Source organism: Hypomesus nipponensis, chromosome 25 (genome assembly GCF_054491055.1).
Source record: "Hypomesus nipponensis isolate SF chromosome 25, ASM5449105v1, whole genome shotgun sequence".
In the NCBI taxonomy this organism is placed as follows: Eukaryota; Metazoa; Chordata; class Actinopteri; order Osmeriformes; family Osmeridae; genus Hypomesus; species Hypomesus nipponensis.
The window spans coordinates 14,797,501-14,815,000 of NC_140385.1; the positions used below are offsets into that span (position 1 = coordinate 14,797,501).

The 17,500-nt window shown below is 47.0% G+C and overlaps 54 non-coding genes and 5 pseudogenes across 54 annotated transcripts in view; all 59 read right to left on the minus strand.

Moving 5' to 3' along the window:
• LOC146226519 (5S ribosomal RNA) overlaps positions 1-40 on the minus strand; it is a 119-nt gene extending 79 nt beyond the window's left edge. Inside the window, exon 1 of the ribosomal RNA XR_014748513.1 lies at positions 1-40. This exon is cut by the window's left edge and continues 79 nt beyond it. This is a non-coding gene — a ribosomal RNA (5S ribosomal RNA).
• A 172-nt stretch (positions 41-212) lies between these two features.
• On the minus strand, positions 213-331 carry LOC146226520 (5S ribosomal RNA). The gene has a single exon (XR_014748514.1). It is a non-coding gene; the product is annotated as a 5S ribosomal RNA (ribosomal RNA).
• A 176-nt stretch (positions 332-507) lies between these two features.
• On the minus strand, positions 508-626 carry LOC146226521 (5S ribosomal RNA; annotated as a pseudogene).
• Positions 627-802: 176 nt separating this feature from the next.
• On the minus strand, positions 803-921 carry LOC146226522 (5S ribosomal RNA). Its single transcript, XR_014748515.1, has one exon. It is a non-coding gene; the product is annotated as a 5S ribosomal RNA (ribosomal RNA).
• A 180-nt stretch (positions 922-1,101) lies between these two features.
• LOC146226523 (5S ribosomal RNA) lies at positions 1,102-1,210 on the minus strand (annotated as a pseudogene).
• Positions 1,211-1,390: 180 nt separating this feature from the next.
• On the minus strand, positions 1,391-1,509 carry LOC146226524 (5S ribosomal RNA). The gene has a single exon (XR_014748516.1). It is a non-coding gene; the product is annotated as a 5S ribosomal RNA (ribosomal RNA).
• A 180-nt stretch (positions 1,510-1,689) lies between these two features.
• On the minus strand, positions 1,690-1,808 carry LOC146226525 (5S ribosomal RNA). Its single transcript, XR_014747069.1, has one exon. It is a non-coding gene; the product is annotated as a 5S ribosomal RNA (ribosomal RNA).
• A 180-nt stretch (positions 1,809-1,988) lies between these two features.
• LOC146226526 (5S ribosomal RNA) lies at positions 1,989-2,107 on the minus strand. Its single transcript, XR_014748517.1, has one exon. It is a non-coding gene; the product is annotated as a 5S ribosomal RNA (ribosomal RNA).
• A 172-nt stretch (positions 2,108-2,279) lies between these two features.
• LOC146226527 (5S ribosomal RNA) lies at positions 2,280-2,398 on the minus strand. The gene has a single exon (XR_014749846.1). It is a non-coding gene; the product is annotated as a 5S ribosomal RNA (ribosomal RNA).
• Positions 2,399-2,574: 176 nt separating this feature from the next.
• Positions 2,575-2,693, minus strand: LOC146226528 (5S ribosomal RNA). Its single transcript, XR_014748519.1, has one exon. It is a non-coding gene; the product is annotated as a 5S ribosomal RNA (ribosomal RNA).
• A 174-nt stretch (positions 2,694-2,867) lies between these two features.
• LOC146226529 (5S ribosomal RNA) lies at positions 2,868-2,986 on the minus strand. Its single transcript, XR_014748520.1, has one exon. It is a non-coding gene; the product is annotated as a 5S ribosomal RNA (ribosomal RNA).
• Positions 2,987-3,162: 176 nt separating this feature from the next.
• LOC146226530 (5S ribosomal RNA) lies at positions 3,163-3,281 on the minus strand (annotated as a pseudogene).
• A 172-nt stretch (positions 3,282-3,453) lies between these two features.
• Positions 3,454-3,572, minus strand: LOC146226531 (5S ribosomal RNA). Its single transcript, XR_014748521.1, has one exon. It is a non-coding gene; the product is annotated as a 5S ribosomal RNA (ribosomal RNA).
• A 176-nt stretch (positions 3,573-3,748) lies between these two features.
• Positions 3,749-3,867, minus strand: LOC146226532 (5S ribosomal RNA; annotated as a pseudogene).
• Positions 3,868-4,043: 176 nt separating this feature from the next.
• Positions 4,044-4,162, minus strand: LOC146226533 (5S ribosomal RNA). Its single transcript, XR_014748522.1, has one exon. It is a non-coding gene; the product is annotated as a 5S ribosomal RNA (ribosomal RNA).
• Positions 4,163-4,346: 184 nt separating this feature from the next.
• On the minus strand, positions 4,347-4,455 carry LOC146226534 (5S ribosomal RNA; annotated as a pseudogene).
• A 180-nt stretch (positions 4,456-4,635) lies between these two features.
• Positions 4,636-4,754, minus strand: LOC146226535 (5S ribosomal RNA). Its single transcript, XR_014748523.1, has one exon. It is a non-coding gene; the product is annotated as a 5S ribosomal RNA (ribosomal RNA).
• Positions 4,755-4,936: 182 nt separating this feature from the next.
• LOC146226536 (5S ribosomal RNA) lies at positions 4,937-5,055 on the minus strand. Its single transcript, XR_014748985.1, has one exon. It is a non-coding gene; the product is annotated as a 5S ribosomal RNA (ribosomal RNA).
• Positions 5,056-5,227: 172 nt separating this feature from the next.
• On the minus strand, positions 5,228-5,346 carry LOC146226537 (5S ribosomal RNA). The gene has a single exon (XR_014748525.1). It is a non-coding gene; the product is annotated as a 5S ribosomal RNA (ribosomal RNA).
• A 172-nt stretch (positions 5,347-5,518) lies between these two features.
• On the minus strand, positions 5,519-5,637 carry LOC146226538 (5S ribosomal RNA). Its single transcript, XR_014748526.1, has one exon. It is a non-coding gene; the product is annotated as a 5S ribosomal RNA (ribosomal RNA).
• A 180-nt stretch (positions 5,638-5,817) lies between these two features.
• Positions 5,818-5,936, minus strand: LOC146226539 (5S ribosomal RNA). The gene has a single exon (XR_014750412.1). It is a non-coding gene; the product is annotated as a 5S ribosomal RNA (ribosomal RNA).
• Positions 5,937-6,108: 172 nt separating this feature from the next.
• Positions 6,109-6,227, minus strand: LOC146226540 (5S ribosomal RNA). The gene has a single exon (XR_014748527.1). It is a non-coding gene; the product is annotated as a 5S ribosomal RNA (ribosomal RNA).
• Positions 6,228-6,407: 180 nt separating this feature from the next.
• On the minus strand, positions 6,408-6,526 carry LOC146226541 (5S ribosomal RNA). Its single transcript, XR_014748528.1, has one exon. It is a non-coding gene; the product is annotated as a 5S ribosomal RNA (ribosomal RNA).
• Positions 6,527-6,706: 180 nt separating this feature from the next.
• Positions 6,707-6,825, minus strand: LOC146226542 (5S ribosomal RNA). Its single transcript, XR_014749639.1, has one exon. It is a non-coding gene; the product is annotated as a 5S ribosomal RNA (ribosomal RNA).
• Positions 6,826-6,997: 172 nt separating this feature from the next.
• LOC146226543 (5S ribosomal RNA) lies at positions 6,998-7,116 on the minus strand. The gene has a single exon (XR_014749176.1). It is a non-coding gene; the product is annotated as a 5S ribosomal RNA (ribosomal RNA).
• Positions 7,117-7,302: 186 nt separating this feature from the next.
• On the minus strand, positions 7,303-7,421 carry LOC146226544 (5S ribosomal RNA). Its single transcript, XR_014748529.1, has one exon. It is a non-coding gene; the product is annotated as a 5S ribosomal RNA (ribosomal RNA).
• Positions 7,422-7,601: 180 nt separating this feature from the next.
• Positions 7,602-7,720, minus strand: LOC146226545 (5S ribosomal RNA). Its single transcript, XR_014748531.1, has one exon. It is a non-coding gene; the product is annotated as a 5S ribosomal RNA (ribosomal RNA).
• Positions 7,721-7,906: 186 nt separating this feature from the next.
• On the minus strand, positions 7,907-8,025 carry LOC146226546 (5S ribosomal RNA). Its single transcript, XR_014749640.1, has one exon. It is a non-coding gene; the product is annotated as a 5S ribosomal RNA (ribosomal RNA).
• Positions 8,026-8,197: 172 nt separating this feature from the next.
• Positions 8,198-8,316, minus strand: LOC146226547 (5S ribosomal RNA). Its single transcript, XR_014750417.1, has one exon. It is a non-coding gene; the product is annotated as a 5S ribosomal RNA (ribosomal RNA).
• Positions 8,317-8,492: 176 nt separating this feature from the next.
• LOC146226548 (5S ribosomal RNA) lies at positions 8,493-8,611 on the minus strand. Its single transcript, XR_014749479.1, has one exon. It is a non-coding gene; the product is annotated as a 5S ribosomal RNA (ribosomal RNA).
• A 180-nt stretch (positions 8,612-8,791) lies between these two features.
• On the minus strand, positions 8,792-8,910 carry LOC146226549 (5S ribosomal RNA). The gene has a single exon (XR_014749692.1). It is a non-coding gene; the product is annotated as a 5S ribosomal RNA (ribosomal RNA).
• Positions 8,911-9,078: 168 nt separating this feature from the next.
• On the minus strand, positions 9,079-9,197 carry LOC146226550 (5S ribosomal RNA). Its single transcript, XR_014748532.1, has one exon. It is a non-coding gene; the product is annotated as a 5S ribosomal RNA (ribosomal RNA).
• A 176-nt stretch (positions 9,198-9,373) lies between these two features.
• Positions 9,374-9,492, minus strand: LOC146226551 (5S ribosomal RNA). Its single transcript, XR_014748533.1, has one exon. It is a non-coding gene; the product is annotated as a 5S ribosomal RNA (ribosomal RNA).
• Positions 9,493-9,672: 180 nt separating this feature from the next.
• On the minus strand, positions 9,673-9,791 carry LOC146226552 (5S ribosomal RNA). Its single transcript, XR_014748534.1, has one exon. It is a non-coding gene; the product is annotated as a 5S ribosomal RNA (ribosomal RNA).
• A 192-nt stretch (positions 9,792-9,983) lies between these two features.
• LOC146226553 (5S ribosomal RNA) lies at positions 9,984-10,102 on the minus strand. The gene has a single exon (XR_014749642.1). It is a non-coding gene; the product is annotated as a 5S ribosomal RNA (ribosomal RNA).
• A 172-nt stretch (positions 10,103-10,274) lies between these two features.
• LOC146226554 (5S ribosomal RNA) lies at positions 10,275-10,393 on the minus strand. The gene has a single exon (XR_014750418.1). It is a non-coding gene; the product is annotated as a 5S ribosomal RNA (ribosomal RNA).
• A 176-nt stretch (positions 10,394-10,569) lies between these two features.
• On the minus strand, positions 10,570-10,688 carry LOC146226555 (5S ribosomal RNA). The gene has a single exon (XR_014749480.1). It is a non-coding gene; the product is annotated as a 5S ribosomal RNA (ribosomal RNA).
• Positions 10,689-10,868: 180 nt separating this feature from the next.
• Positions 10,869-10,987, minus strand: LOC146226556 (5S ribosomal RNA). The gene has a single exon (XR_014749693.1). It is a non-coding gene; the product is annotated as a 5S ribosomal RNA (ribosomal RNA).
• Positions 10,988-11,153: 166 nt separating this feature from the next.
• Positions 11,154-11,272, minus strand: LOC146226557 (5S ribosomal RNA). Its single transcript, XR_014748535.1, has one exon. It is a non-coding gene; the product is annotated as a 5S ribosomal RNA (ribosomal RNA).
• A 176-nt stretch (positions 11,273-11,448) lies between these two features.
• On the minus strand, positions 11,449-11,567 carry LOC146226558 (5S ribosomal RNA). The gene has a single exon (XR_014748536.1). It is a non-coding gene; the product is annotated as a 5S ribosomal RNA (ribosomal RNA).
• A 192-nt stretch (positions 11,568-11,759) lies between these two features.
• LOC146226559 (5S ribosomal RNA) lies at positions 11,760-11,878 on the minus strand. The gene has a single exon (XR_014748537.1). It is a non-coding gene; the product is annotated as a 5S ribosomal RNA (ribosomal RNA).
• Positions 11,879-12,054: 176 nt separating this feature from the next.
• LOC146226560 (5S ribosomal RNA) lies at positions 12,055-12,173 on the minus strand. Its single transcript, XR_014748538.1, has one exon. It is a non-coding gene; the product is annotated as a 5S ribosomal RNA (ribosomal RNA).
• A 224-nt stretch (positions 12,174-12,397) lies between these two features.
• LOC146226561 (5S ribosomal RNA) lies at positions 12,398-12,516 on the minus strand. Its single transcript, XR_014748539.1, has one exon. It is a non-coding gene; the product is annotated as a 5S ribosomal RNA (ribosomal RNA).
• A 176-nt stretch (positions 12,517-12,692) lies between these two features.
• LOC146226562 (5S ribosomal RNA) lies at positions 12,693-12,811 on the minus strand. The gene has a single exon (XR_014749351.1). It is a non-coding gene; the product is annotated as a 5S ribosomal RNA (ribosomal RNA).
• Positions 12,812-12,985: 174 nt separating this feature from the next.
• On the minus strand, positions 12,986-13,104 carry LOC146226563 (5S ribosomal RNA). Its single transcript, XR_014748540.1, has one exon. It is a non-coding gene; the product is annotated as a 5S ribosomal RNA (ribosomal RNA).
• Positions 13,105-13,282: 178 nt separating this feature from the next.
• Positions 13,283-13,401, minus strand: LOC146226564 (5S ribosomal RNA). Its single transcript, XR_014748542.1, has one exon. It is a non-coding gene; the product is annotated as a 5S ribosomal RNA (ribosomal RNA).
• Positions 13,402-13,573: 172 nt separating this feature from the next.
• Positions 13,574-13,692, minus strand: LOC146226565 (5S ribosomal RNA). The gene has a single exon (XR_014748855.1). It is a non-coding gene; the product is annotated as a 5S ribosomal RNA (ribosomal RNA).
• Positions 13,693-13,898: 206 nt separating this feature from the next.
• Positions 13,899-14,017, minus strand: LOC146226566 (5S ribosomal RNA). Its single transcript, XR_014750441.1, has one exon. It is a non-coding gene; the product is annotated as a 5S ribosomal RNA (ribosomal RNA).
• Positions 14,018-14,201: 184 nt separating this feature from the next.
• LOC146226567 (5S ribosomal RNA) lies at positions 14,202-14,320 on the minus strand. The gene has a single exon (XR_014748996.1). It is a non-coding gene; the product is annotated as a 5S ribosomal RNA (ribosomal RNA).
• A 174-nt stretch (positions 14,321-14,494) lies between these two features.
• On the minus strand, positions 14,495-14,613 carry LOC146226568 (5S ribosomal RNA). Its single transcript, XR_014748543.1, has one exon. It is a non-coding gene; the product is annotated as a 5S ribosomal RNA (ribosomal RNA).
• A 184-nt stretch (positions 14,614-14,797) lies between these two features.
• Positions 14,798-14,916, minus strand: LOC146226569 (5S ribosomal RNA). Its single transcript, XR_014748544.1, has one exon. It is a non-coding gene; the product is annotated as a 5S ribosomal RNA (ribosomal RNA).
• A 222-nt stretch (positions 14,917-15,138) lies between these two features.
• Positions 15,139-15,257, minus strand: LOC146226570 (5S ribosomal RNA). Its single transcript, XR_014748545.1, has one exon. It is a non-coding gene; the product is annotated as a 5S ribosomal RNA (ribosomal RNA).
• A 178-nt stretch (positions 15,258-15,435) lies between these two features.
• On the minus strand, positions 15,436-15,554 carry LOC146226571 (5S ribosomal RNA). The gene has a single exon (XR_014749353.1). It is a non-coding gene; the product is annotated as a 5S ribosomal RNA (ribosomal RNA).
• Positions 15,555-15,728: 174 nt separating this feature from the next.
• Positions 15,729-15,847, minus strand: LOC146226572 (5S ribosomal RNA). Its single transcript, XR_014748546.1, has one exon. It is a non-coding gene; the product is annotated as a 5S ribosomal RNA (ribosomal RNA).
• Positions 15,848-16,023: 176 nt separating this feature from the next.
• Positions 16,024-16,142, minus strand: LOC146226573 (5S ribosomal RNA). Its single transcript, XR_014748547.1, has one exon. It is a non-coding gene; the product is annotated as a 5S ribosomal RNA (ribosomal RNA).
• A 172-nt stretch (positions 16,143-16,314) lies between these two features.
• LOC146226574 (5S ribosomal RNA) lies at positions 16,315-16,433 on the minus strand. Its single transcript, XR_014748856.1, has one exon. It is a non-coding gene; the product is annotated as a 5S ribosomal RNA (ribosomal RNA).
• A 206-nt stretch (positions 16,434-16,639) lies between these two features.
• LOC146226575 (5S ribosomal RNA) lies at positions 16,640-16,758 on the minus strand. The gene has a single exon (XR_014750442.1). It is a non-coding gene; the product is annotated as a 5S ribosomal RNA (ribosomal RNA).
• Positions 16,759-16,944: 186 nt separating this feature from the next.
• On the minus strand, positions 16,945-17,063 carry LOC146226576 (5S ribosomal RNA). The gene has a single exon (XR_014749007.1). It is a non-coding gene; the product is annotated as a 5S ribosomal RNA (ribosomal RNA).
• A 176-nt stretch (positions 17,064-17,239) lies between these two features.
• Positions 17,240-17,358, minus strand: LOC146226577 (5S ribosomal RNA). The gene has a single exon (XR_014748548.1). It is a non-coding gene; the product is annotated as a 5S ribosomal RNA (ribosomal RNA).
• Positions 17,359-17,500: the final 142 nt, after the last annotated feature.

A 17,500-nucleotide genomic window follows, 5' to 3' on the forward strand; every position in this document is an offset into this window, starting at 1 on the left:
AGACGAGATCGGGCGTTGCCAGGCTGGTATGGCCGTACGAAATAAGTTGACAACCATAGGCTACTTATCCATATACAGATTTAGCAATTGACAATGCAAGGTGGTCTCTCTCTCTCTCTCTCGTGTCAAAATGAAAACAGCTTCCAGCCCCTTTCATGAAGGACTACTTGTGCATATTGCAAGATTTCAGTTTCTAAGTGAATGAGCAAAAGAGCATACAGCACCTGGTATTCCCAGGCGGTCTCCCATCCAAGTACTAACCAGGCCCGACCCTGCTTAGCTTCCGAGATCAGACGAGATCGGGCGTTGCCAGGCTGGTATGGCCGTACGAAATAAGTTGACAACCATAGGCTACTTATCCATATACAGATTTAGCAATTGACAATGCAAGGTGGTCTCTGTCTCTCTCTCTCTCTCGTGTCAAAATGAAAACAGCTTCCAGCCCCTTTCATGAAGGACTACTTGTGCATATTGCAAGATTTCAGTTTCTAAGTGAATGAGCAAAAGAGCATACAGCACCTGGTATTGCCAGGCGGTCTCCCATCCAAGTACTAACCAGGCCCGACCCTGCTTAGCTTCCGAGATCAGACGAGATCGGGCGTTGCCAGGCTGGTATGGCCGTACGAAATAAGATGACAACCATAGGCTACTTATCCATATACAGATTTAGCAATTGACAATGCAAGGTGGTCTCTCTCTCTCTCTCTCTCTCGTGTCAAAATGAAAACAGCTTCCAGCCCCTTTCATGAAGGACTACTTGTGCATATTGCAAGATTTCAGTTTCTAAGTGAATGAGCAAAAGAGCATACAGCACCTGGTATTCCCAGGCGGTCTCCCATCCAAGTACTAACCAGGCCCGACCCTGCTTAGCTTCCGAGATCAGACGAGATCGGGCGTTGCCAGGCTGGTATGGCCGTACGAAATAAGTTGACAACCATAGGCTACTTATCCATATACAGATTTAGCAATTGACAATGCAAGGTGGTCTCTCTCTCTCTCTCTCTCTCTCTCGTGTCAAAATGAAAACAGCTTCCAGCCCCTTTCATGAAGGACTACTTGTGCATATTGCAAGATTTCAGTTTCTAAGTGAATGAGCAAAAGAGCATACAGCACCTGGTATTCCCAGGCGGTCTCCCATCCAAGTACTAACCAGGCCCGACCCTGCTTAGCTTCCGAGATCAGGCGTTGCCAGGCTGGTATGGCCGTACGAAATAAGTTGACAACCATAGGCTACTTATCCATATACAGATTTAGCAATTGACAATGCAAGGTGGTCTCTCTCTCTCTCTCTCTCTCTCTCGTGTCAAAATGAAAACAGCTTCCAGCCCCTTTCATGAAGGACTACTTGTGCATATTGCAAGATTTCAGTTTCTAAGTGAATGAGCAAAAGAGCATACAGCACCTGGTATTCCCAGGCGGTCTCCCATCCAAGTACTAACCAGGCCCGACCCTGCTTAGCTTCCGAGATCAGACGAGATCGGGCGTTGCCAGGCTGGTATGGCCGTACGAAATAAGTTGACAACCATAGGCTACTTATCCATATACAGATTTAGCAATTGACAATGCAAGGTGGTCTCTCTCTCTCTCTCTCTCTCTCTCGTGTCAAAATGAAAACAGCTTCCAGCCCCTTTCATGAAGGACTACTTGTGCATATTGCAAGATTTCAGTTTCTAAGTGAATGAGCAAAAGAGCATACAGCACCTGGTATTCCCAGGCGGTCTCCCATCCAAGTACTAACCAGGCCCGACCCTGCTTAGCTTCCGAGATCAGACGAGATCGGGCGTTGCCAGGCTGGTATGGCCGTATGAAATAAGTTGACAACCATAGGCTACTTATCCATATACAGATTTAGCAATTGACAATGCAAGGTGGTCTCTCTCTCTCTCTCTCTCTCTCTCGTGTCAAAATGAAAACAGCTTCCAGCCCCTTTCATGAAGGACTACTTGTGCATATTGCAAGATTTCAGTTTCTAAGTGAATGAGCAAAAGAGCATACAGCACCTGGTATTCCCAGGCGGTCTCCCATCCAAGTACTAACCAGGCCCGACCCTGCTTAGCTTCCGAGATCAGACGAGATCGGGCGTTGCCAGGCTGGTATGGCCGTACGAAATAAGTTGACAACCATAGGCTACTTATCCATATACAGATTTAGCAATTGACAATGCAAGGTGGTCTCTCTCTCTCTCTCTCGTGTCAAAATGAAAACAGCTTCCAGCCCCTTTCATGAAGGACTACTTGTGCATATTGCAAGATTTCAGTTTCTAAGTGAATGAGCAAAAGAGCATACAGCACCTGGTATTCCCAGGCGGTCTCCCATCCAAGTACTAACCAGGCCCGACCCTGCTTAGCTTCCAAGATCAGACGAGATCGGGCGTTGCCAGGCTGGTATGGCCGTACGAAATAAGTTGACAACCATAGGCTACTTATCCATATACAGATTTAGCAATTGACAATGCAAGGTGGTCTCTGTCTCTCTCTCTCTCTCGTGTCAAAATGAAAACAGCTTCCAGCCCCTTTCATGAAGGACTACTTGTGCATATTGCAAGATTTCAGTTTCTAAGTGAATGAGCAAAAGAGCATACAGCACCTGGTATTCCCAGGCGGTCTCCCATCCAAGTACTAACCAGGCCCGACCCTGCTTAGCTTCCGAGATCAGACGAGATCGGGCGTTGCCAGGCTGGTATGGCCGTACGAAATAAGTTGACAACCATAGGCTACTTATCCATATACAGATTTAGCAATTGACAATGCAAGGTGGTCTCTCTCTCTCTCTCTCTCGTGTCAAAATGAAAACAGCTTCCAGCCCCTTTCATGAAGGACTACTTGTGCATATTGCAAGATTTCAGTTTCTAAGTGAATGAGCAAAAGAGCATACAGCACCTGGTATTCCCAGGCGGTCTCCCATCCAAGTACTAACCAGGCCCGACCCTGCTTAGCTTCCGAGATCAGACGAGATCGGGCGTTGCCAGGCTGGTATGGCCGTACGAAATAAGTTGACAACCATAGGCTACTTATCCATATACAGATTTAGCAATTGACAATGCAAGGTGGTCTCTGTCTCTCTCTCTCTCTCGTGTCAAAATGAAAACAGCTTCCAGCCCCTTTCATGAAGGACTACTTGTGCATATTGCAAGATTTCAGTTTCTAAGTGAATGAGCAAAAGAGCATACAGCACCTGGTATTGCCAGGCGGTCTCCCATCCAAGTACTAACCAGGCCCGACCCTGCTTAGCTTCCGAGATCAGACGAGATCGGGCGTTGCCAGGCTGGTATGGCCGTACGAAATAAGATGACAACCATAGGCTACTTATCCATATACAGATTTAGCAATTGACAATGCAAGGTGGTCTCTCTCTCTCTCTCTCGTGTCAAAATGAAAACAGCTTCCAGCCCCTTTCATGAAGGACTACTTGTGCATATTGCAAGATTTCAGTTTCTAAGTGAATGAGCAAAAGAGCATACAGCACCTGGTATTCCCAGGCGGTCTCCCATCCAAGTACTAACCAGGCCCGACCCTGCTTAGCTTCCGAGATCAGACGAGATCGGGCGTTGCCAGGCTGGTATGGCCGTACGAAATAAGTTGACAACCATAGGCTACTTATCCATATACAGATTTAGCAATTGACAATGCAAGGTGGTCTCTGTCTCTCTCTCTCTCTCGTGTCAAAATGAAAACAGCTTCCAGCCCCTTTCATGAAGGACTACTTGTGCATATTGCAAGATTTCAGTTTCTAAGTGAATGAGCAAAAGAGCATACAGCACCTGGTATTGCCAGGCGGTCTCCCATCCAAGTACTAACCAGGCCCGACCCTGCTTAGCTTCCGAGATCAGACGAGATCGGGCGTTGCCAGGCTGGTATGGCCGTACGAAATAAGATGACAACCATAGGCTACTTATCCATATACAGATTTAGCAATTGACAATGCAAGGTGGTCTCTCTCTCTCTCTCTCTCTCGTGTCAAAATGAAAACAGCTTCCAGCCCCTTTCATGAAGGACTACTTGTGCATATTGCAAGATTTCAGTTTCTAAGTGAATGAGCAAAAGAGCATACAGCACCTGGTATTCCCAGGCGGTCTCCCATCCAAGTACTAACCAGGCCCGACCCTGCTTAGCTTCCGAGATCAGACGAGATCGGGCGTTGCCAGGCTGGTATGGCCGTACGAAATAAGTTGACAACCATAGGCTACTTATCCATATACAGATTTAGCAATTGACAATGCAAGGTGGTCTCTCTCTCTCTCTCTCTCTCTCTCTCTCGTGTCAAAATGAAAACAGCTTCCAGCCCCTTTCATGAAGGACTACTTGTGCATATTGCAAGATTTCAGTTTCTAAGTGAATGAGCAAAAGAGCATACAGCACCTGGTATTCCCAGGCGGTCTCCCATCCAAGTACTAACCAGGCCCGACCCTGCTTAGCTTCCGAGATCAGGCGTTGCCAGGCTGGTATGGCCGTACGAAATAAGTTGACAACCATAGGCTACTTATCCATATACAGATTTAGCAATTGACAATGCAAGGTGGTCTCTCTCTCTCTCTCTCTCTCTCTCGTGTCAAAATGAAAACAGCTTCCAGCCCCTTTCATGAAGGACTACTTGTGCATATTGCAAGATTTCAGTTTCTAAGTGAATGAGCAAAAGAGCATACAGCACCTGGTATTCCCAGGCGGTCTCCCATCCAAGTACTAACCAGGCCCGACCCTGCTTAGCTTCCGAGATCAGACGAGATCGGGCGTTGCCAGGCTGGTATGGCCGTACGAAATAAGTTGACAACCATAGGCTACTTATCCATATACAGATTTAGCAATTGACAATGCAAGGTGGTCTCTCTCTCTCTCTCTCTCTCTCTCTCGTGTCAAAATGAAAACAGCTTCCAGCCCCTTTCATGAAGGACTACTTGTGCATATTGCAAGATTTCAGTTTCTAAGTGAATGAGCAAAAGAGCATACAGCACCTGGTATTCCCAGGCGGTCTCCCATCCAAGTACTAACCAGGCCCAACCCTGCTTAGCTTCCGAGATCAGACGAGATCGGGCGTTGCCAGGCTGGTATGGCCGTACGAAATAAGTTGACAACCATAGGCTACTTATCCATATACAGATTTAGCAATTGACAATGCAAGGTGGTCTCTCTCTCTCTCTCTCGTGTCAAAATGAAAACAGCTTCCAGCCCCTTTCATGAAGGACTACTTGTGCATATTGCAAGATTTCAGTTTCTAAGTGAATGAGCAAAAGAGCATACAGCACCTGGTATTCCCAGGCGGTCTCCCATCCAAGTACTAACCAGGCCCGACCCTGCTTAGCTTCCGAGATCAGACGAGATCGGGCGTTGCCAGGCTGGTATGGCCGTACGAAATAAGTTGACAACCATAGGCTACTTATCCATATACAGATTTAGCAATTGACAATGCAAGGTGGTCTCTCTCTCTCTCTCTCGTGTCAAAATGAAAACAGCTTCCAGCCCCTTTCATGAAGGACTACTTGTGCATATTGCAAGATTTCAGTTTCTAAGTGAATGAGCAAAAGAGCATACAGCACCTGGTATTCCCAGGCGGTCTCCCATCCAAGTACTAACCAGGCCCGACCCTGCTTAGCTTCCGAGATCAGACGAGATCGGGCGTTGCCAGGCTGGTATGGCCGTACGAAATAAGTTGACAACCATAGGCTACTTATCCATATACAGATTTAGCAATTGACAATGCAAGGTGGTCTCTGTCTCTCTCTCTCTCTCTCTCGTGTCAAAATGAAAACAGCTTCCAGCCCCTTTCATGAAGGACTACTTGTGCATATTGCAAGATTTCAGTTTCTAAGTGAATGAGCAAAAGAGCATACAGCACCTGGTATTCCCAGGCGGTCTCCCATCCAAGTACTAACCAGGCCCGACCCTGCTTAGCTTCCGAGATCAGACTAGATCGGGCGTTGCCAGGCTGGTATGGCCGTACGAAATAAGACGACAACCATAGGCTACTTATCCATATACAGATTTAACAATTGGCAATGCAAGGTGGTCTCTCTCTCTCTCTCTCGTGTCAAAATGAAAACAGCTTCCAGCCCCTTTCATGAAGGACTACTTGTGCATATTGCAAGATGTCAGTTTCTAAGTGAATGAGCAAAAGAGCATACAGCACCTGGTATTCCCAGGCGGTCTCCCATCCAAGTACTAACCAGGCCCGACCCTGCTTAGCTTCCGAGATCAGACGAGATCGGGCGTTGCCAGGCTGGTATGGCCGTACGAAATAAGTTGACAACCATAGGCTACTTATCCATATACAGATTTAGCAATTGACAATGCAAGGTGGTCTCTGTCTCTCTCTCTCTCTCCCTCGTGTCAAAATGAAAACAGCTTCCAACCCCTTTCATGAAGGACTACTTGTGCATATTGCAAGATTTCAGTTTCTAAGTGAATGAGCAAAAGAGCATACAGCACCTGGTATTCCCAGGCGGTCTCCCATCCAAGTACTAACCAGGCCCGACCCTGCTTAGCTTCCGAGATCAGACGAGATCGGGCGTTGCCAGGCTGGTATGGCCGTACGAAATAAGATGACAACCATAGGCTACTTATCCATATACAGATTTAGCAATTGACAATGCAAGGTGGTCTCTCTCTCTCTCTCTCTCTCTCTCGTGTCAAAATGAAAACAGCTTCCAGCCCCTTTCATGAAGGACTACTTGTGCATATTGCAAGATTTCTGTTTCTAAGTGAATGAGCAAAAGAGCATACAGCACCTGGTATTCCCAGGCGGTCTCCCATCCAAGTACTAACCAGGCCCGACCCTGCTTAGCTTCCGAGATCAGACGAGATCAGGCGTTGCCAGGCTGGTATGGCCGTACGAAATAAGTTGACAACCATAGGCTACTTATCCATATACAGATTTAGCAATTGACAATGCAAGGTGGTCTCTCTCTCTCTCTCTCGTGTCAAAATGAAAACAGCTTCCAGCCCCTTTCATGAAGGACTACTTGTGCATATTGCAAGATTTCAGTTTCTAAGTGAATGAGCAAAAGAGCATACAGCACCTGGTATTCCCAGGCGGTCTCCCATCCAAGTACTAACCAGGCCCGACCCTGTTTAGCTTCCGAGATCAGACGAGATCGGGCGTTGCCAGGCTGGTATGGCCGTACGAAATAAGTTGACAACCATAGGCTACTTATCCATATACAGATTTAGCAATTGACAATGCAAGGTGGTCTCTCTCTCTCTCTCTCTCTCTCTCTCTCTCGTGTCAAAATGAAAACAGCTTCCAGCCCCTTTCATGAAGGACTACTTGTGCATATTGCAAGATTTCAGTTTCTAAGTGAATGAGCAAAAGAGCATACAGCACCTGGTATTCCCAGGCGGTCTCCCATCCAAGTACTAACCAGGCCCGACCCTGCTTAGCTTCCGAGATCAGACGAGATCGGGCGTTGCCAGGCTGGTATGGCCGTACGAAATAAGTTGACAACCATAGGCTACTTATCCATATACAGATTTAGCAATTGACAATGCAAGGTGGTCTCTGTCTCTCTCTCTCTCTCCCTCGTGTCAAAATGAAAACAGCTTCCAACCCCTTTCATGAAGGACTACTTGTGCATATTGCAAGATTTCAGTTTCTAAGTGAATGAGCAAAAGAGCATACAGCACCTGGTATTCCCAGGCGGTCTCCCATCCAAGTACTAACCAGGCCCGACCCTGCTTAGCTTCCGAGATCAGACGAGATCGGGCGTTGCCAGGCTGGTATGGCCGTACGAAATAAGATGACAACCATAGGCTACTTATCCATATACAGATTTAGCAATTGACAATGCAAGGTGGTCTCTCTCTCTCTCTCTCTCTCTCTCTCTCTCGTGTCAAAATGAAAACAGCTTCCAGCCCCTTTCATGAAGGACTACTTGTGCATATTGCAAGATTTCTGTTTCTAAGTGAATGAGCAAAAGAGCATACAGCACCTGGTATTCCCAGGCGGTCTCCCATCCAAGTACTAACCAGGCCCGACCCTGCTTAGCTTCCGAGATCAGACGAGATCAGGCGTTGCCAGGCTGGTATGGCCGTACGAAATAAGTTGACAACCATAGGCTACTTATCCATATACAGATTTAGCAATTGACAATGCAAGGTGGTCTCTCTCTCTCTCTCTCGTGTCAAAATGAAAACAGCTTCCAGCCCCTTTCATGAAGGACTACTTGTGCATATTGCAAGATTTCAGTTTCTAAGTGAATGAGCAAAAGAGCATACAGCACCTGGTATTCCCAGGCGGTCTCCCATCCAAGTACTAACCAGGCCCGACCCTGCTAAGCTTCCGAGATCAGACGAGATCGGGCGTTGCCAGGCTGGTATGGCCGTACGAAATAAGTTGACAACCATAGGCTACTTATCCATATACAGATTTAGCAATTGACAATGCAAGGTGGTCTCTGTCTCTCTCTCTCTCTCGTGTCAAAATGAAAACAGCTTCCAGCCCCTTTCATGAAGGACTACTTGTGCATATTGCAAGATTTCAGTTTCTAAGTGAATGAGCAAAAGAGCATACAGCACCTGGTATTCCCAGCCGGTCTCCCATCCAAGTACTAACCAGGCCCGACCCTGCTTAGCTTCCGAGATCAGACGAGATCGGGCGTTGCCAGGCTGGTATGGCCGTACGAAATAAGTTGACAACCATAGGCTACTTATCCATATACAGATTTAGCAATTGACAATGCAAGGTGGTCTCTCTCTCTCTCTCTCTCTCTCTCGTGTCAAAATGAAAACAGCTTCCAGCCCCTTTCATGAAGGACTACTTGTGCATATTGCAAGATTTCAGTTTCTAAGTGAATGAGCAAAAGAGCATACAGCACCTGGTATTCCCAGGCGGTCTCCCATCCAAGTACTAACCAGGCCCGACCCTGCTTAGCTTCCGAGATCAGACGAGATCGGGCGTTGCCAGGCTGCTATGGCCGTATGAAATAAGATGACAACCATAGGCTACTTATCCATATACAGAATTAGCAATTGACAATGCAAGGTGGTCTCTCTCTCTCTCGTGTCAAAATGAAAACAGCTTCCAGCCCCTTTCATGAAGGACTACTTGTGCATATTGCAAGATTTCAGTTTCTAAGTGAATGAGCAAAAGAGCATACAGCACCTGGTATTCCCAGGCGGTCTCCCATCCAAGTACTAACCAGGCCCGACCCTGCTTAGCTTCCGAGATCAGACGAGATCGGGCGTTGCCAGGCTGGTATGGCCGTACGAAATAAGTTGACAACCATAGGCTACTTATCCATATACAGATTTAGCAATTGACAATGCAAGGTGGTCTCTCTCTCTCTCTCTCTCTCGTGTCAAAATGAAAAAAGCTTCCAGCCCCTTTCATGAAGGACTACTTGTGCATATTGCAAGATTTCAGTTTCTAAGTGAATGAGCAAAAGAGCATACAGCACCTGGTATTCCCAGGCGGTCTCCCATCCAAGTACTAACCAGGCCCGACCCTGCTTAGCTTCCGAGATCAGACGAGATCGGGCGTTGCCAGGCTGGTATGGCCGTACGAAATAAGTTGACAACCATAGGCTACTTATCCATATACAGATTTAGCAATTGACAATGCAAGGTGGTCTCTGTCTCTCTCTCTCTCTCCCTCGTGTCAAAATGAAAACAGCTTCCAACCCCTTTCATGAAGGACTACTTGTGCATATTGCAAGATTTCAGTTTCTAAGTGAATGAGCAAAAGAGCATACAGCACCTGGTATTCCCAGGCGGTCTCCCATCCAAGTACTAACCAGGCCCGACCCTGCTTAGCTTCCGAGATCAGACGAGATCGGGCGTTGCCAGGCTGGTATGGCCGTACGAAATAAGATGACAACCATAGGCTACTTATCCATATACAGATTTAGCAATTGACAATGCAAGGTGGTCTCTCTCTCTCTCTCTCTCTCTCTCTCTCTCTCTCTCGTGTCAAAATGAAAACAGCTTCCAGCCCCTTTCATGAAGGACTACTTGTGCATATTGCAAGATTTCTGTTTCTAAGTGAATGAGCAAAAGAGCATACAGCACCTGGTATTCCCAGGCGGTCTCCCATCCAAGTACTAACCAGGCCCGACCCTGCTTAGCTTCCGAGATCAGACGAGATCAGGCGTTGCCAGGCTGGTATGGCCGTACGAAATAAGTTGACAACCATAGGCTACTTATCCATATACAGATTTAGCAATTGACAATGCAAGGTGGTCTCTCTCTCTCTCTCTCGTGTCAAAATGAAAACAGCTTCCAGCCCCTTTCATGAAGGACTACTTGTGCATATTGCAAGATTTCAGTTTCTAAGTGAATGAGCAAAAGAGCATACAGCACCTGGTATTCCCAGGCGGTCTCCCATCCAAGTACTAACCAGGCCCGACCCTGCTAAGCTTCCGAGATCAGACGAGATCGGGCGTTGCCAGGCTGGTATGGCCGTACGAAATAAGTTGACAACCATAGGCTACTTATCCATATACAGATTTAGCAATTGACAATGCAAGGTGGTCTCTGTCTCTCTCTCTCTCTCGTGTCAAAATGAAAACAGCTTCCAGCCCCTTTCATGAAGGACTACTTGTGCATATTGCAAGATTTCAGTTTCTAAGTGAATGAGCAAAAGAGCATACAGCACCTGGTATTCCCAGCCGGTCTCCCATCCAAGTACTAACCAGGCCCGACCCTGCTTAGCTTCCGAGATCAGACGAGATCGGGCGTTGCCAGGCTGGTATGGCCGTACGAAATAAGTTGACAACCATAGGCTACTTATCCATATACAGATTTAGCAATTGACAATGCAAGGTGGTCTCTCTCTCTCTCTCTCTCTCTCTCGTGTCAAAATGAAAACAGCTTCCAGCCCCTTTCATGAAGGACTACTTGTGCATATTGCAAGATTTCAGTTTCTAAGTGAATGAGCAAAAGAGCATACAGCACCTGGTATTCCCAGGCGGTCTCCCATCCAAGTACTAACCAGGCCCGACCCTGCTTAGCTTCCGAGATCAGACGAGATCGGGCGTTGCCAGGCTGCTATGGCCGTATGAAATAAGATGACAACCATAGGCTACTTATCCATATACAGAATTAGCAATTGACAATGCAAGGTGGTCTCTCTCTCTCGTGTCAAAATGAAAACAGCTTCCAGCCCCTTTCATGAAGGACTACTTGTGCATATTGCAAGATTTCAGTTTCTAAGTGAATGAGCAAAAGAGCATACAGCACCTGGTATTCCCAGGCGGTCTCCCATCCAAGTACTAACCAGGCCCGACCCTGCTTAGCTTCCGAGATCAGACGAGATCGGGCGTTGCCAGGCTGGTATGGCCGTACGAAATAAGTTGACAACCATAGGCTACTTATCCATATACAGATTTAGCAATTGACAATGCAAGGTGGTCTCTCTCTCTCTCTCTCTCTCGTGTCAAAATGAAAAAAGCTTCCAGCCCCTTTCATGAAGGACTACTTGTGCATATTGCAAGATTTCAGTTTCTAAGTGAATGAGCAAAAGAGCATACAGCACCTGGTATTCCCAGGCGGTCTCCCATCCAAGTACTAACCAGGCCCGACCCTGCTTAGCTTCCGAGATCAGACGAGATCGGGCGTTGCCAGGCTGGTATGGCCGTACGAAATAAGTTGACAACCATAGGCTACTTATCCATATACAGATTTAGCAATTGACAATGCAAGGTGGTCTCTCTCTCTCTCTCTCTCTCTCTCTCTCTCTCTCTCGTGTCAAAATGAAAACAGCTTCCAGCCCCTTTCATGAAGGATTACTTGTGCATATTGCAAGATTTCAGTTTCTAAGTGAATGAGCAAAAGAGCATACAGCACCTGGTATTCCCAGGCGGTCTCCCATCCAAGTACTAACCAGGCCCGACCCTGCTTAGCTTCCGAGATCAGACGAGATCGGGCGTTGCCAGGCTGGTATGGCCGTACGAAATAAGTTGACAACCATAGGCTACTTATCCATATACAGATTTAACAATTGGCAATGCAAGGTGGTCTCTCTCTCTCTCTCTCTCTCGTGTCAAAATGAAAACAGCTTCCAGCCCCTTTCATGAAGGACTACTTGTGCATATTGCAAGATTTCAGTTTCTAAGTGAATGAGCAAAAGAGCATACAGCACCTGGTATTCCCAGGCGGTCTCCCATCCAAGTACTAACCAGGCCCGACCCTGCTTAGCTTCCGAGATCAGACGAGATCGGGCGTTGCCAGGCTGGTATGGCCGTACGAAATAAGTTGACAACCATAGGCTACTTATCCATATACAGATTTAGCAATTGACAATGCAAGGTGGTCTCTCTCTCTCTCTCTCTCTCTCTCTCTCTCTCTCTCTCTCTCTCTCTCTCTCTCTCTCTCTCTCTCTCGTGTCAAAATGAAAACAGCTTCCAGCCCCTTTCATGAAGGATTACTTGTGCATATTGCAAGATTTCAGTTTCTAAGTGAATGAGCAAAAGAGCATACAGCACCTGGTATTCCCAGGCGGTCTCCCATCCAAGTACTAACCAGGCCCGACCCTGCTTAGCTTCCGAGATCAGACGAGATCGGGCGTTGCCAGGCTGGTATGGCCGTACGAAATAAGTTGACAACCATAGGCTACTTATCCATATACAGATTTAACAATTGGCAATGCAAGGTGGTCTCTCTCTCTCTCTCTCTCTCGTGTCAAAATGAAAACAGCTTCCAGCCCCTTTCATGAAGGACTACTTGTGCATATTGCAAGATGTCAGTTTCTAAGTGAATGAGCAAAAGAGCATACAGCACCTGGTATTCCCAGGCGGTCTCCCATCCAAGTACTAACCAGGCCCGACCCTGCTTAGCTTCCGAGATCAGACGAGATCGGGCGTTGCCAGGCTGGTATGGCCGTACAAAATAAGTTGACAACCATAGGCTACTTATCCATATACAGATTTAGCAATTGACAATGCAAGGTGGTCTCTCTCTCTCTCTCTCTCGTGTCAAAATGAAAACAGCTTCCAGCCCCTTTCATGAAGGACTACTTGTGCATATTGCAAGATTTCAGTTTCTAAGTGAATGAGCAAAAGAGCATACAGCACCTGGTATTCCCAGGCGGTCTCCCATCCAAGTACTAACCAGGCCCGACCCTGCTTAGCTTCCGAGATCAGACGAGATCGGGCGTTGCCAGGCTGGTATGGCCGTACGAAATAAGATGACAACCATAGGCTACTTATCCATATACAGATTTAACAATTGGCAATGCAAGGTGGTCTCTCTCTCTCTCTCTCTCTCTCGTGTCAAAATGAAAACAGCTTCCAGCCCCTTTCATGAAGGACTACTTGTGCATATTGCAAGATTTCAGTTTCTAAGTGAATGAGCAAAAGAGCATACAGCACCTGGTATTCCCAGGCGGTCTCCCATCCAAGTACTAACCAGGCCCGACCCTGCTTAGCTTCCGAGATCAGACGAGATCGGGCGTTGCCAGGCTGGTATGGCCGTACGAAATAAGTTGACAACCATAGGCTACTTATCCATATACAGATTTAGCAATTGACAATGCAAGGTGGTCTCTCTCTCTCTCTCTCGTGTCAAAATGAAAACAGCTTCCAGCCCCTTTCATGAAGGACTACTTGTGCATATTGCAAGATTTCAGTTTCTAAGTGAATGAGCAAAAGAGCATACAGCACCTGGTATTCCCAGGCGGTCTCCCATCCAAGTACTAACCAGGCCCAACCCTGTTTAGCTTCCGAGATCAGACGAGATCGGGCGTTGCCAGGCTGGTATGGCCGTACGAAATAAGTTGACAACCATAGGCTACTTATCCATATACAGATTTAGCAATTGACAATGCAAGGTGGTCTCTCTCTCTCTCTCTCTCTCTCTCTCTCTCTCTCTCTCTCTCTCTCTCTCGTGTCAAAATGAAAACAGCTTCCAGCCCCTTTCATGAAGGACTACTTGTGCATATTGCAAGATTTCAGTTTCTAAGTGAATGAGCAAAAGAGCATACAGCACCTGGTAATCCCAGGCGGTCTCCCATCCAAGTACTAACCAGGCCCGACCCTGCTTAGCTTCCGAGATCAGACGAGATCGGGCGTTGCCAGGCTGGTATGGCCGTACGAAATAAGTTGACAACCATAGGCTACTTATCCATATACAGATTTAGCAATTGACAATGCAAGGTGGTCTCTCTCTCTCTCTCTCTCTCTCTCTCTCGTGTCAAAATGAAAACAGCTTCCAGCCCCTTTCATGAAGGACTACTTGTGCATATTGCAAGATGTCAGTTTCTAAGTGAATGAGCAAAAGAGCATACAGCACCTGGTATTCCCAGGCGGTCTCCCATCCAAGTACTAACCAGGCCCAACCCTGCTTAGCTTCCGAGATCAGACGAGATCGGGCGTTGCCAGGCTGGTATGGCCGTACGAAATAAGTTGACAACCATAGGCTACTTATCCATATACAGATTTAGCAATTGACAATGCAAGGTGGTCTCTCTCTCTCTCTCTCTCGTGTCAAAATGAAAACAGCTTCCAGCCCCTTTCATGAAGGACTACTTGTGCATATTGCAAGATTTCAGTTTCTAAGTGAATGAGCAAAAGAGCATACAGCACCTGGTATTCCCAGGCGGTCTCCCATCCAAGTACTAACCAGGCCCGACCCTGCTTAGCTTCCGAGATCAGACGAGATCGGGCGTTGCCAGGCTGGTATGGCCGTACGAAATAAGTTGACAACCATAGGCTACTTATCCATATACAGATTTAGCAATTGACAATGCAAGGTGGTCTCTCTCTCTCTCTCTCTCTCTCTCTCTCGTGTCAAAATGAAAACAGCTTCCAGCCCCTTTCATGAAGGACTACTTGTGCATATTGCAAGATTTCAGTTTCTAAGTGAATGAGCAAAAGAGCATACAGCACCTGGTATTCCCAGGCGGTCTCCCATCCAAGTACTAACCAGGCCCGACCCTGCTTAGCTTCCGAGATCAGACGAGATCGGGCGTTGCCAGGCTGGTATGGCCGTACGAAATAAGTTGACAACCATAGGCTACTTATCCATATACAGATTTAGCAATTGACAATGCAAGGTGGTCTCTCTCTCTCTCTCTCTCTCTCTCTCTCTCTCTCTCTCTCTCTCTCTCTCTCTCTCTCTCTCTCTCGTGTCAAAATGAAAACAGCTTCCAGCCCCTTTCATGAAGGATTACTTGTGCATATTGCAAGATTTCAGTTTCTAAGTGAATGAGCAAAAGAGCATACAGCACCTGGTATTCCCAGGCGGTCTCCCATCCAAGTACTAACCAGGCCCGACCCTGCTTAGCTTCCGAGATCAGACGAGATCGGGCGTTGCCAGGCTGGTATGGCCGTACGAAATAAGTTGACAACCATAGGCTACTTATCCATATACAGATTTAACAATTGGCAATGCAAGGTGGTCTCTCTCTCTCTCTCTCTCTCTCGTGTCAAAATGAAAACAGCTTCCAGCCCCTTTCATGAAGGACTACTTGTGCATATTGCAAGATGTCAGTTTCTAAGTGAATGAGCAAAAGAGCATACAGCACCTGGTATTCCCAGGCGGTCTCCCATCCAAGTACTAACCAGGCCCGACCCTGCTTAGCTTCCGAGATCAGACGAGATCGGGCGTTGCCAGGCTGGTATGGCCGTACAAAATAAGTTGACAACCATAGGCTACTTATCCATATACAGATTTAGCAATTGACAATGCAAGGTGGTCTCTCTCTCTCTCTCTCTCGTGTCAAAATGAAAACAGCTTCCAGCCCCTTTCATGAAGGACTACTTGTGCATATTGCAAGATTTCAGTTTCTAAGTGAATGAGCAAAAGAGCATACAGCACCTGGTATTCCCAGGCGGTCTCCCATCCAAGTACTAACCAGGCCCGACCCTGCTTAGCTTCCGAGATCAGACGAGATCGGGCGTTGCCAGGCTGGTATGGCCGTACGAAATAAGATGACAACCATAGGCTACTTATCCATATACAGATTTAACAATTGGCAATGCAAGGTGGTCTCTCTCTCTCTCTCTCTCTCGTGTCAAAATGAAAACAGCTTCCAGCCCCTTTCATGAAGGACTACTTGTGCATATTGCAAGATTTCAGTTTCTAAGTGAATGAGCAAAAGAGCATACAGCACCTGGTATTCCCAGGCGGTCTCCCATCCAAGTACTAACCAGGCCCGACCCTGCTTAGCTTCCGAGATCAGACGAGATCGGGCGTTGCCAGGCTGGTATGGCCGTACGAAATAAGTTGACAACCATAGGCTACTTATCCATATACAGATTTAGCAATTGACAATGCAAGGTGGTCTCTCTCTCTCTCTCTCGTGTCAAAATGAAAACAGCTTCCAGCCCCTTTCATGAAGGACTACTTGTGCATATTGCAAGATTTCAGTTTCTAAGTGAATGAGCAAAAGAGCATACAGCACCTGGTATTCCCAGGCGGTCTCCCATCCAAGTACTAACCAGGCCCAACCCTGTTTAGCTTCCGAGATCAGACGAGATCGGGCGTTGCCAGGCTGGTATGGCCGTACGAAATAAGTTGACAACCATAGGCTACTTATCCATATACAGATTTAGCAATTGACAATGCAAGGTGGTCTCTCTCTCTCTCTCTCTCTCTCTCTCTCTCTCTCTCTCTCTCTCTCTCTCGTGTCAAAATGAAAACAGCTTCCAGCCCCTTTCATGAAGGACTACTTGTGCATATTGCAAGATTTCAGTTTCTAAGTGAATGAGCAAAAGAGCATACAGCACCTGGTAATCCCAGGCGGTCTCCCATCCAAGTACTAACCAGGCCCGACCCTGCTTAGCTTCCGAGATCAGACGAGATCGGGCGTTGCCAGGCTGGTATGGCCGTACGAAATAAGTTGACAACCATAGGCTACTTATCCATATACAGATTTAGCAATTGACAATGCAAGGTGGTCTCTCTCTCTCTCTCTCTCTCTCTCTCTCTCGTGTCAAAATGAAAACAGCTTCCAGCCCCTTTCATGAAGGACTACTTGTGCATATTGCAAGATGTCAGTTTCTAAGTGAATGAGCAAAAGAGCATACAGCACCTGGTATTCCCAGGCGGTCTCCCATCCAAGTACTAACCAGGCCCAACCCTGCTTAGCTTCCGAGATCAGACGAGATCGGGCGTTGCCAGGCTGGTATGGCCGTACGAAATAAGTTGACAACCATAGGCTACTTATCCATATACAGATTTAGCAATTGACAATGCAAGGTGGTCTCTCTCTCTCTCTCTCTCTCGTGTCAAAATGAAAACAGCTTCCAGCCCCTTTCATGAAGGACTACTTGTGCATATTGCAAGATTTCAGTTTCTAAGTGAATGAGCAAAAGAGCATACAGCACCTGGTATTCCCAGGCGGTCTCCCATCCAAGTACTAACCAGGCCCGACCCTGCTTAGCTTCCGAGATCAGACGAGATCGGGCGTTGCCAGGCTGGTATGGCCGTACGAAATAAGTTGACAACCATAGGCTACTTATCCATATACAGATTTAGCAATTGACAATGCAAGGTGGTCTCTCTCTCTCTCTCTCGTGTCAAAATGAAAACAGCTTCCAACCCCTTTCATGAAGGACTACTTGTGCATATTGCAA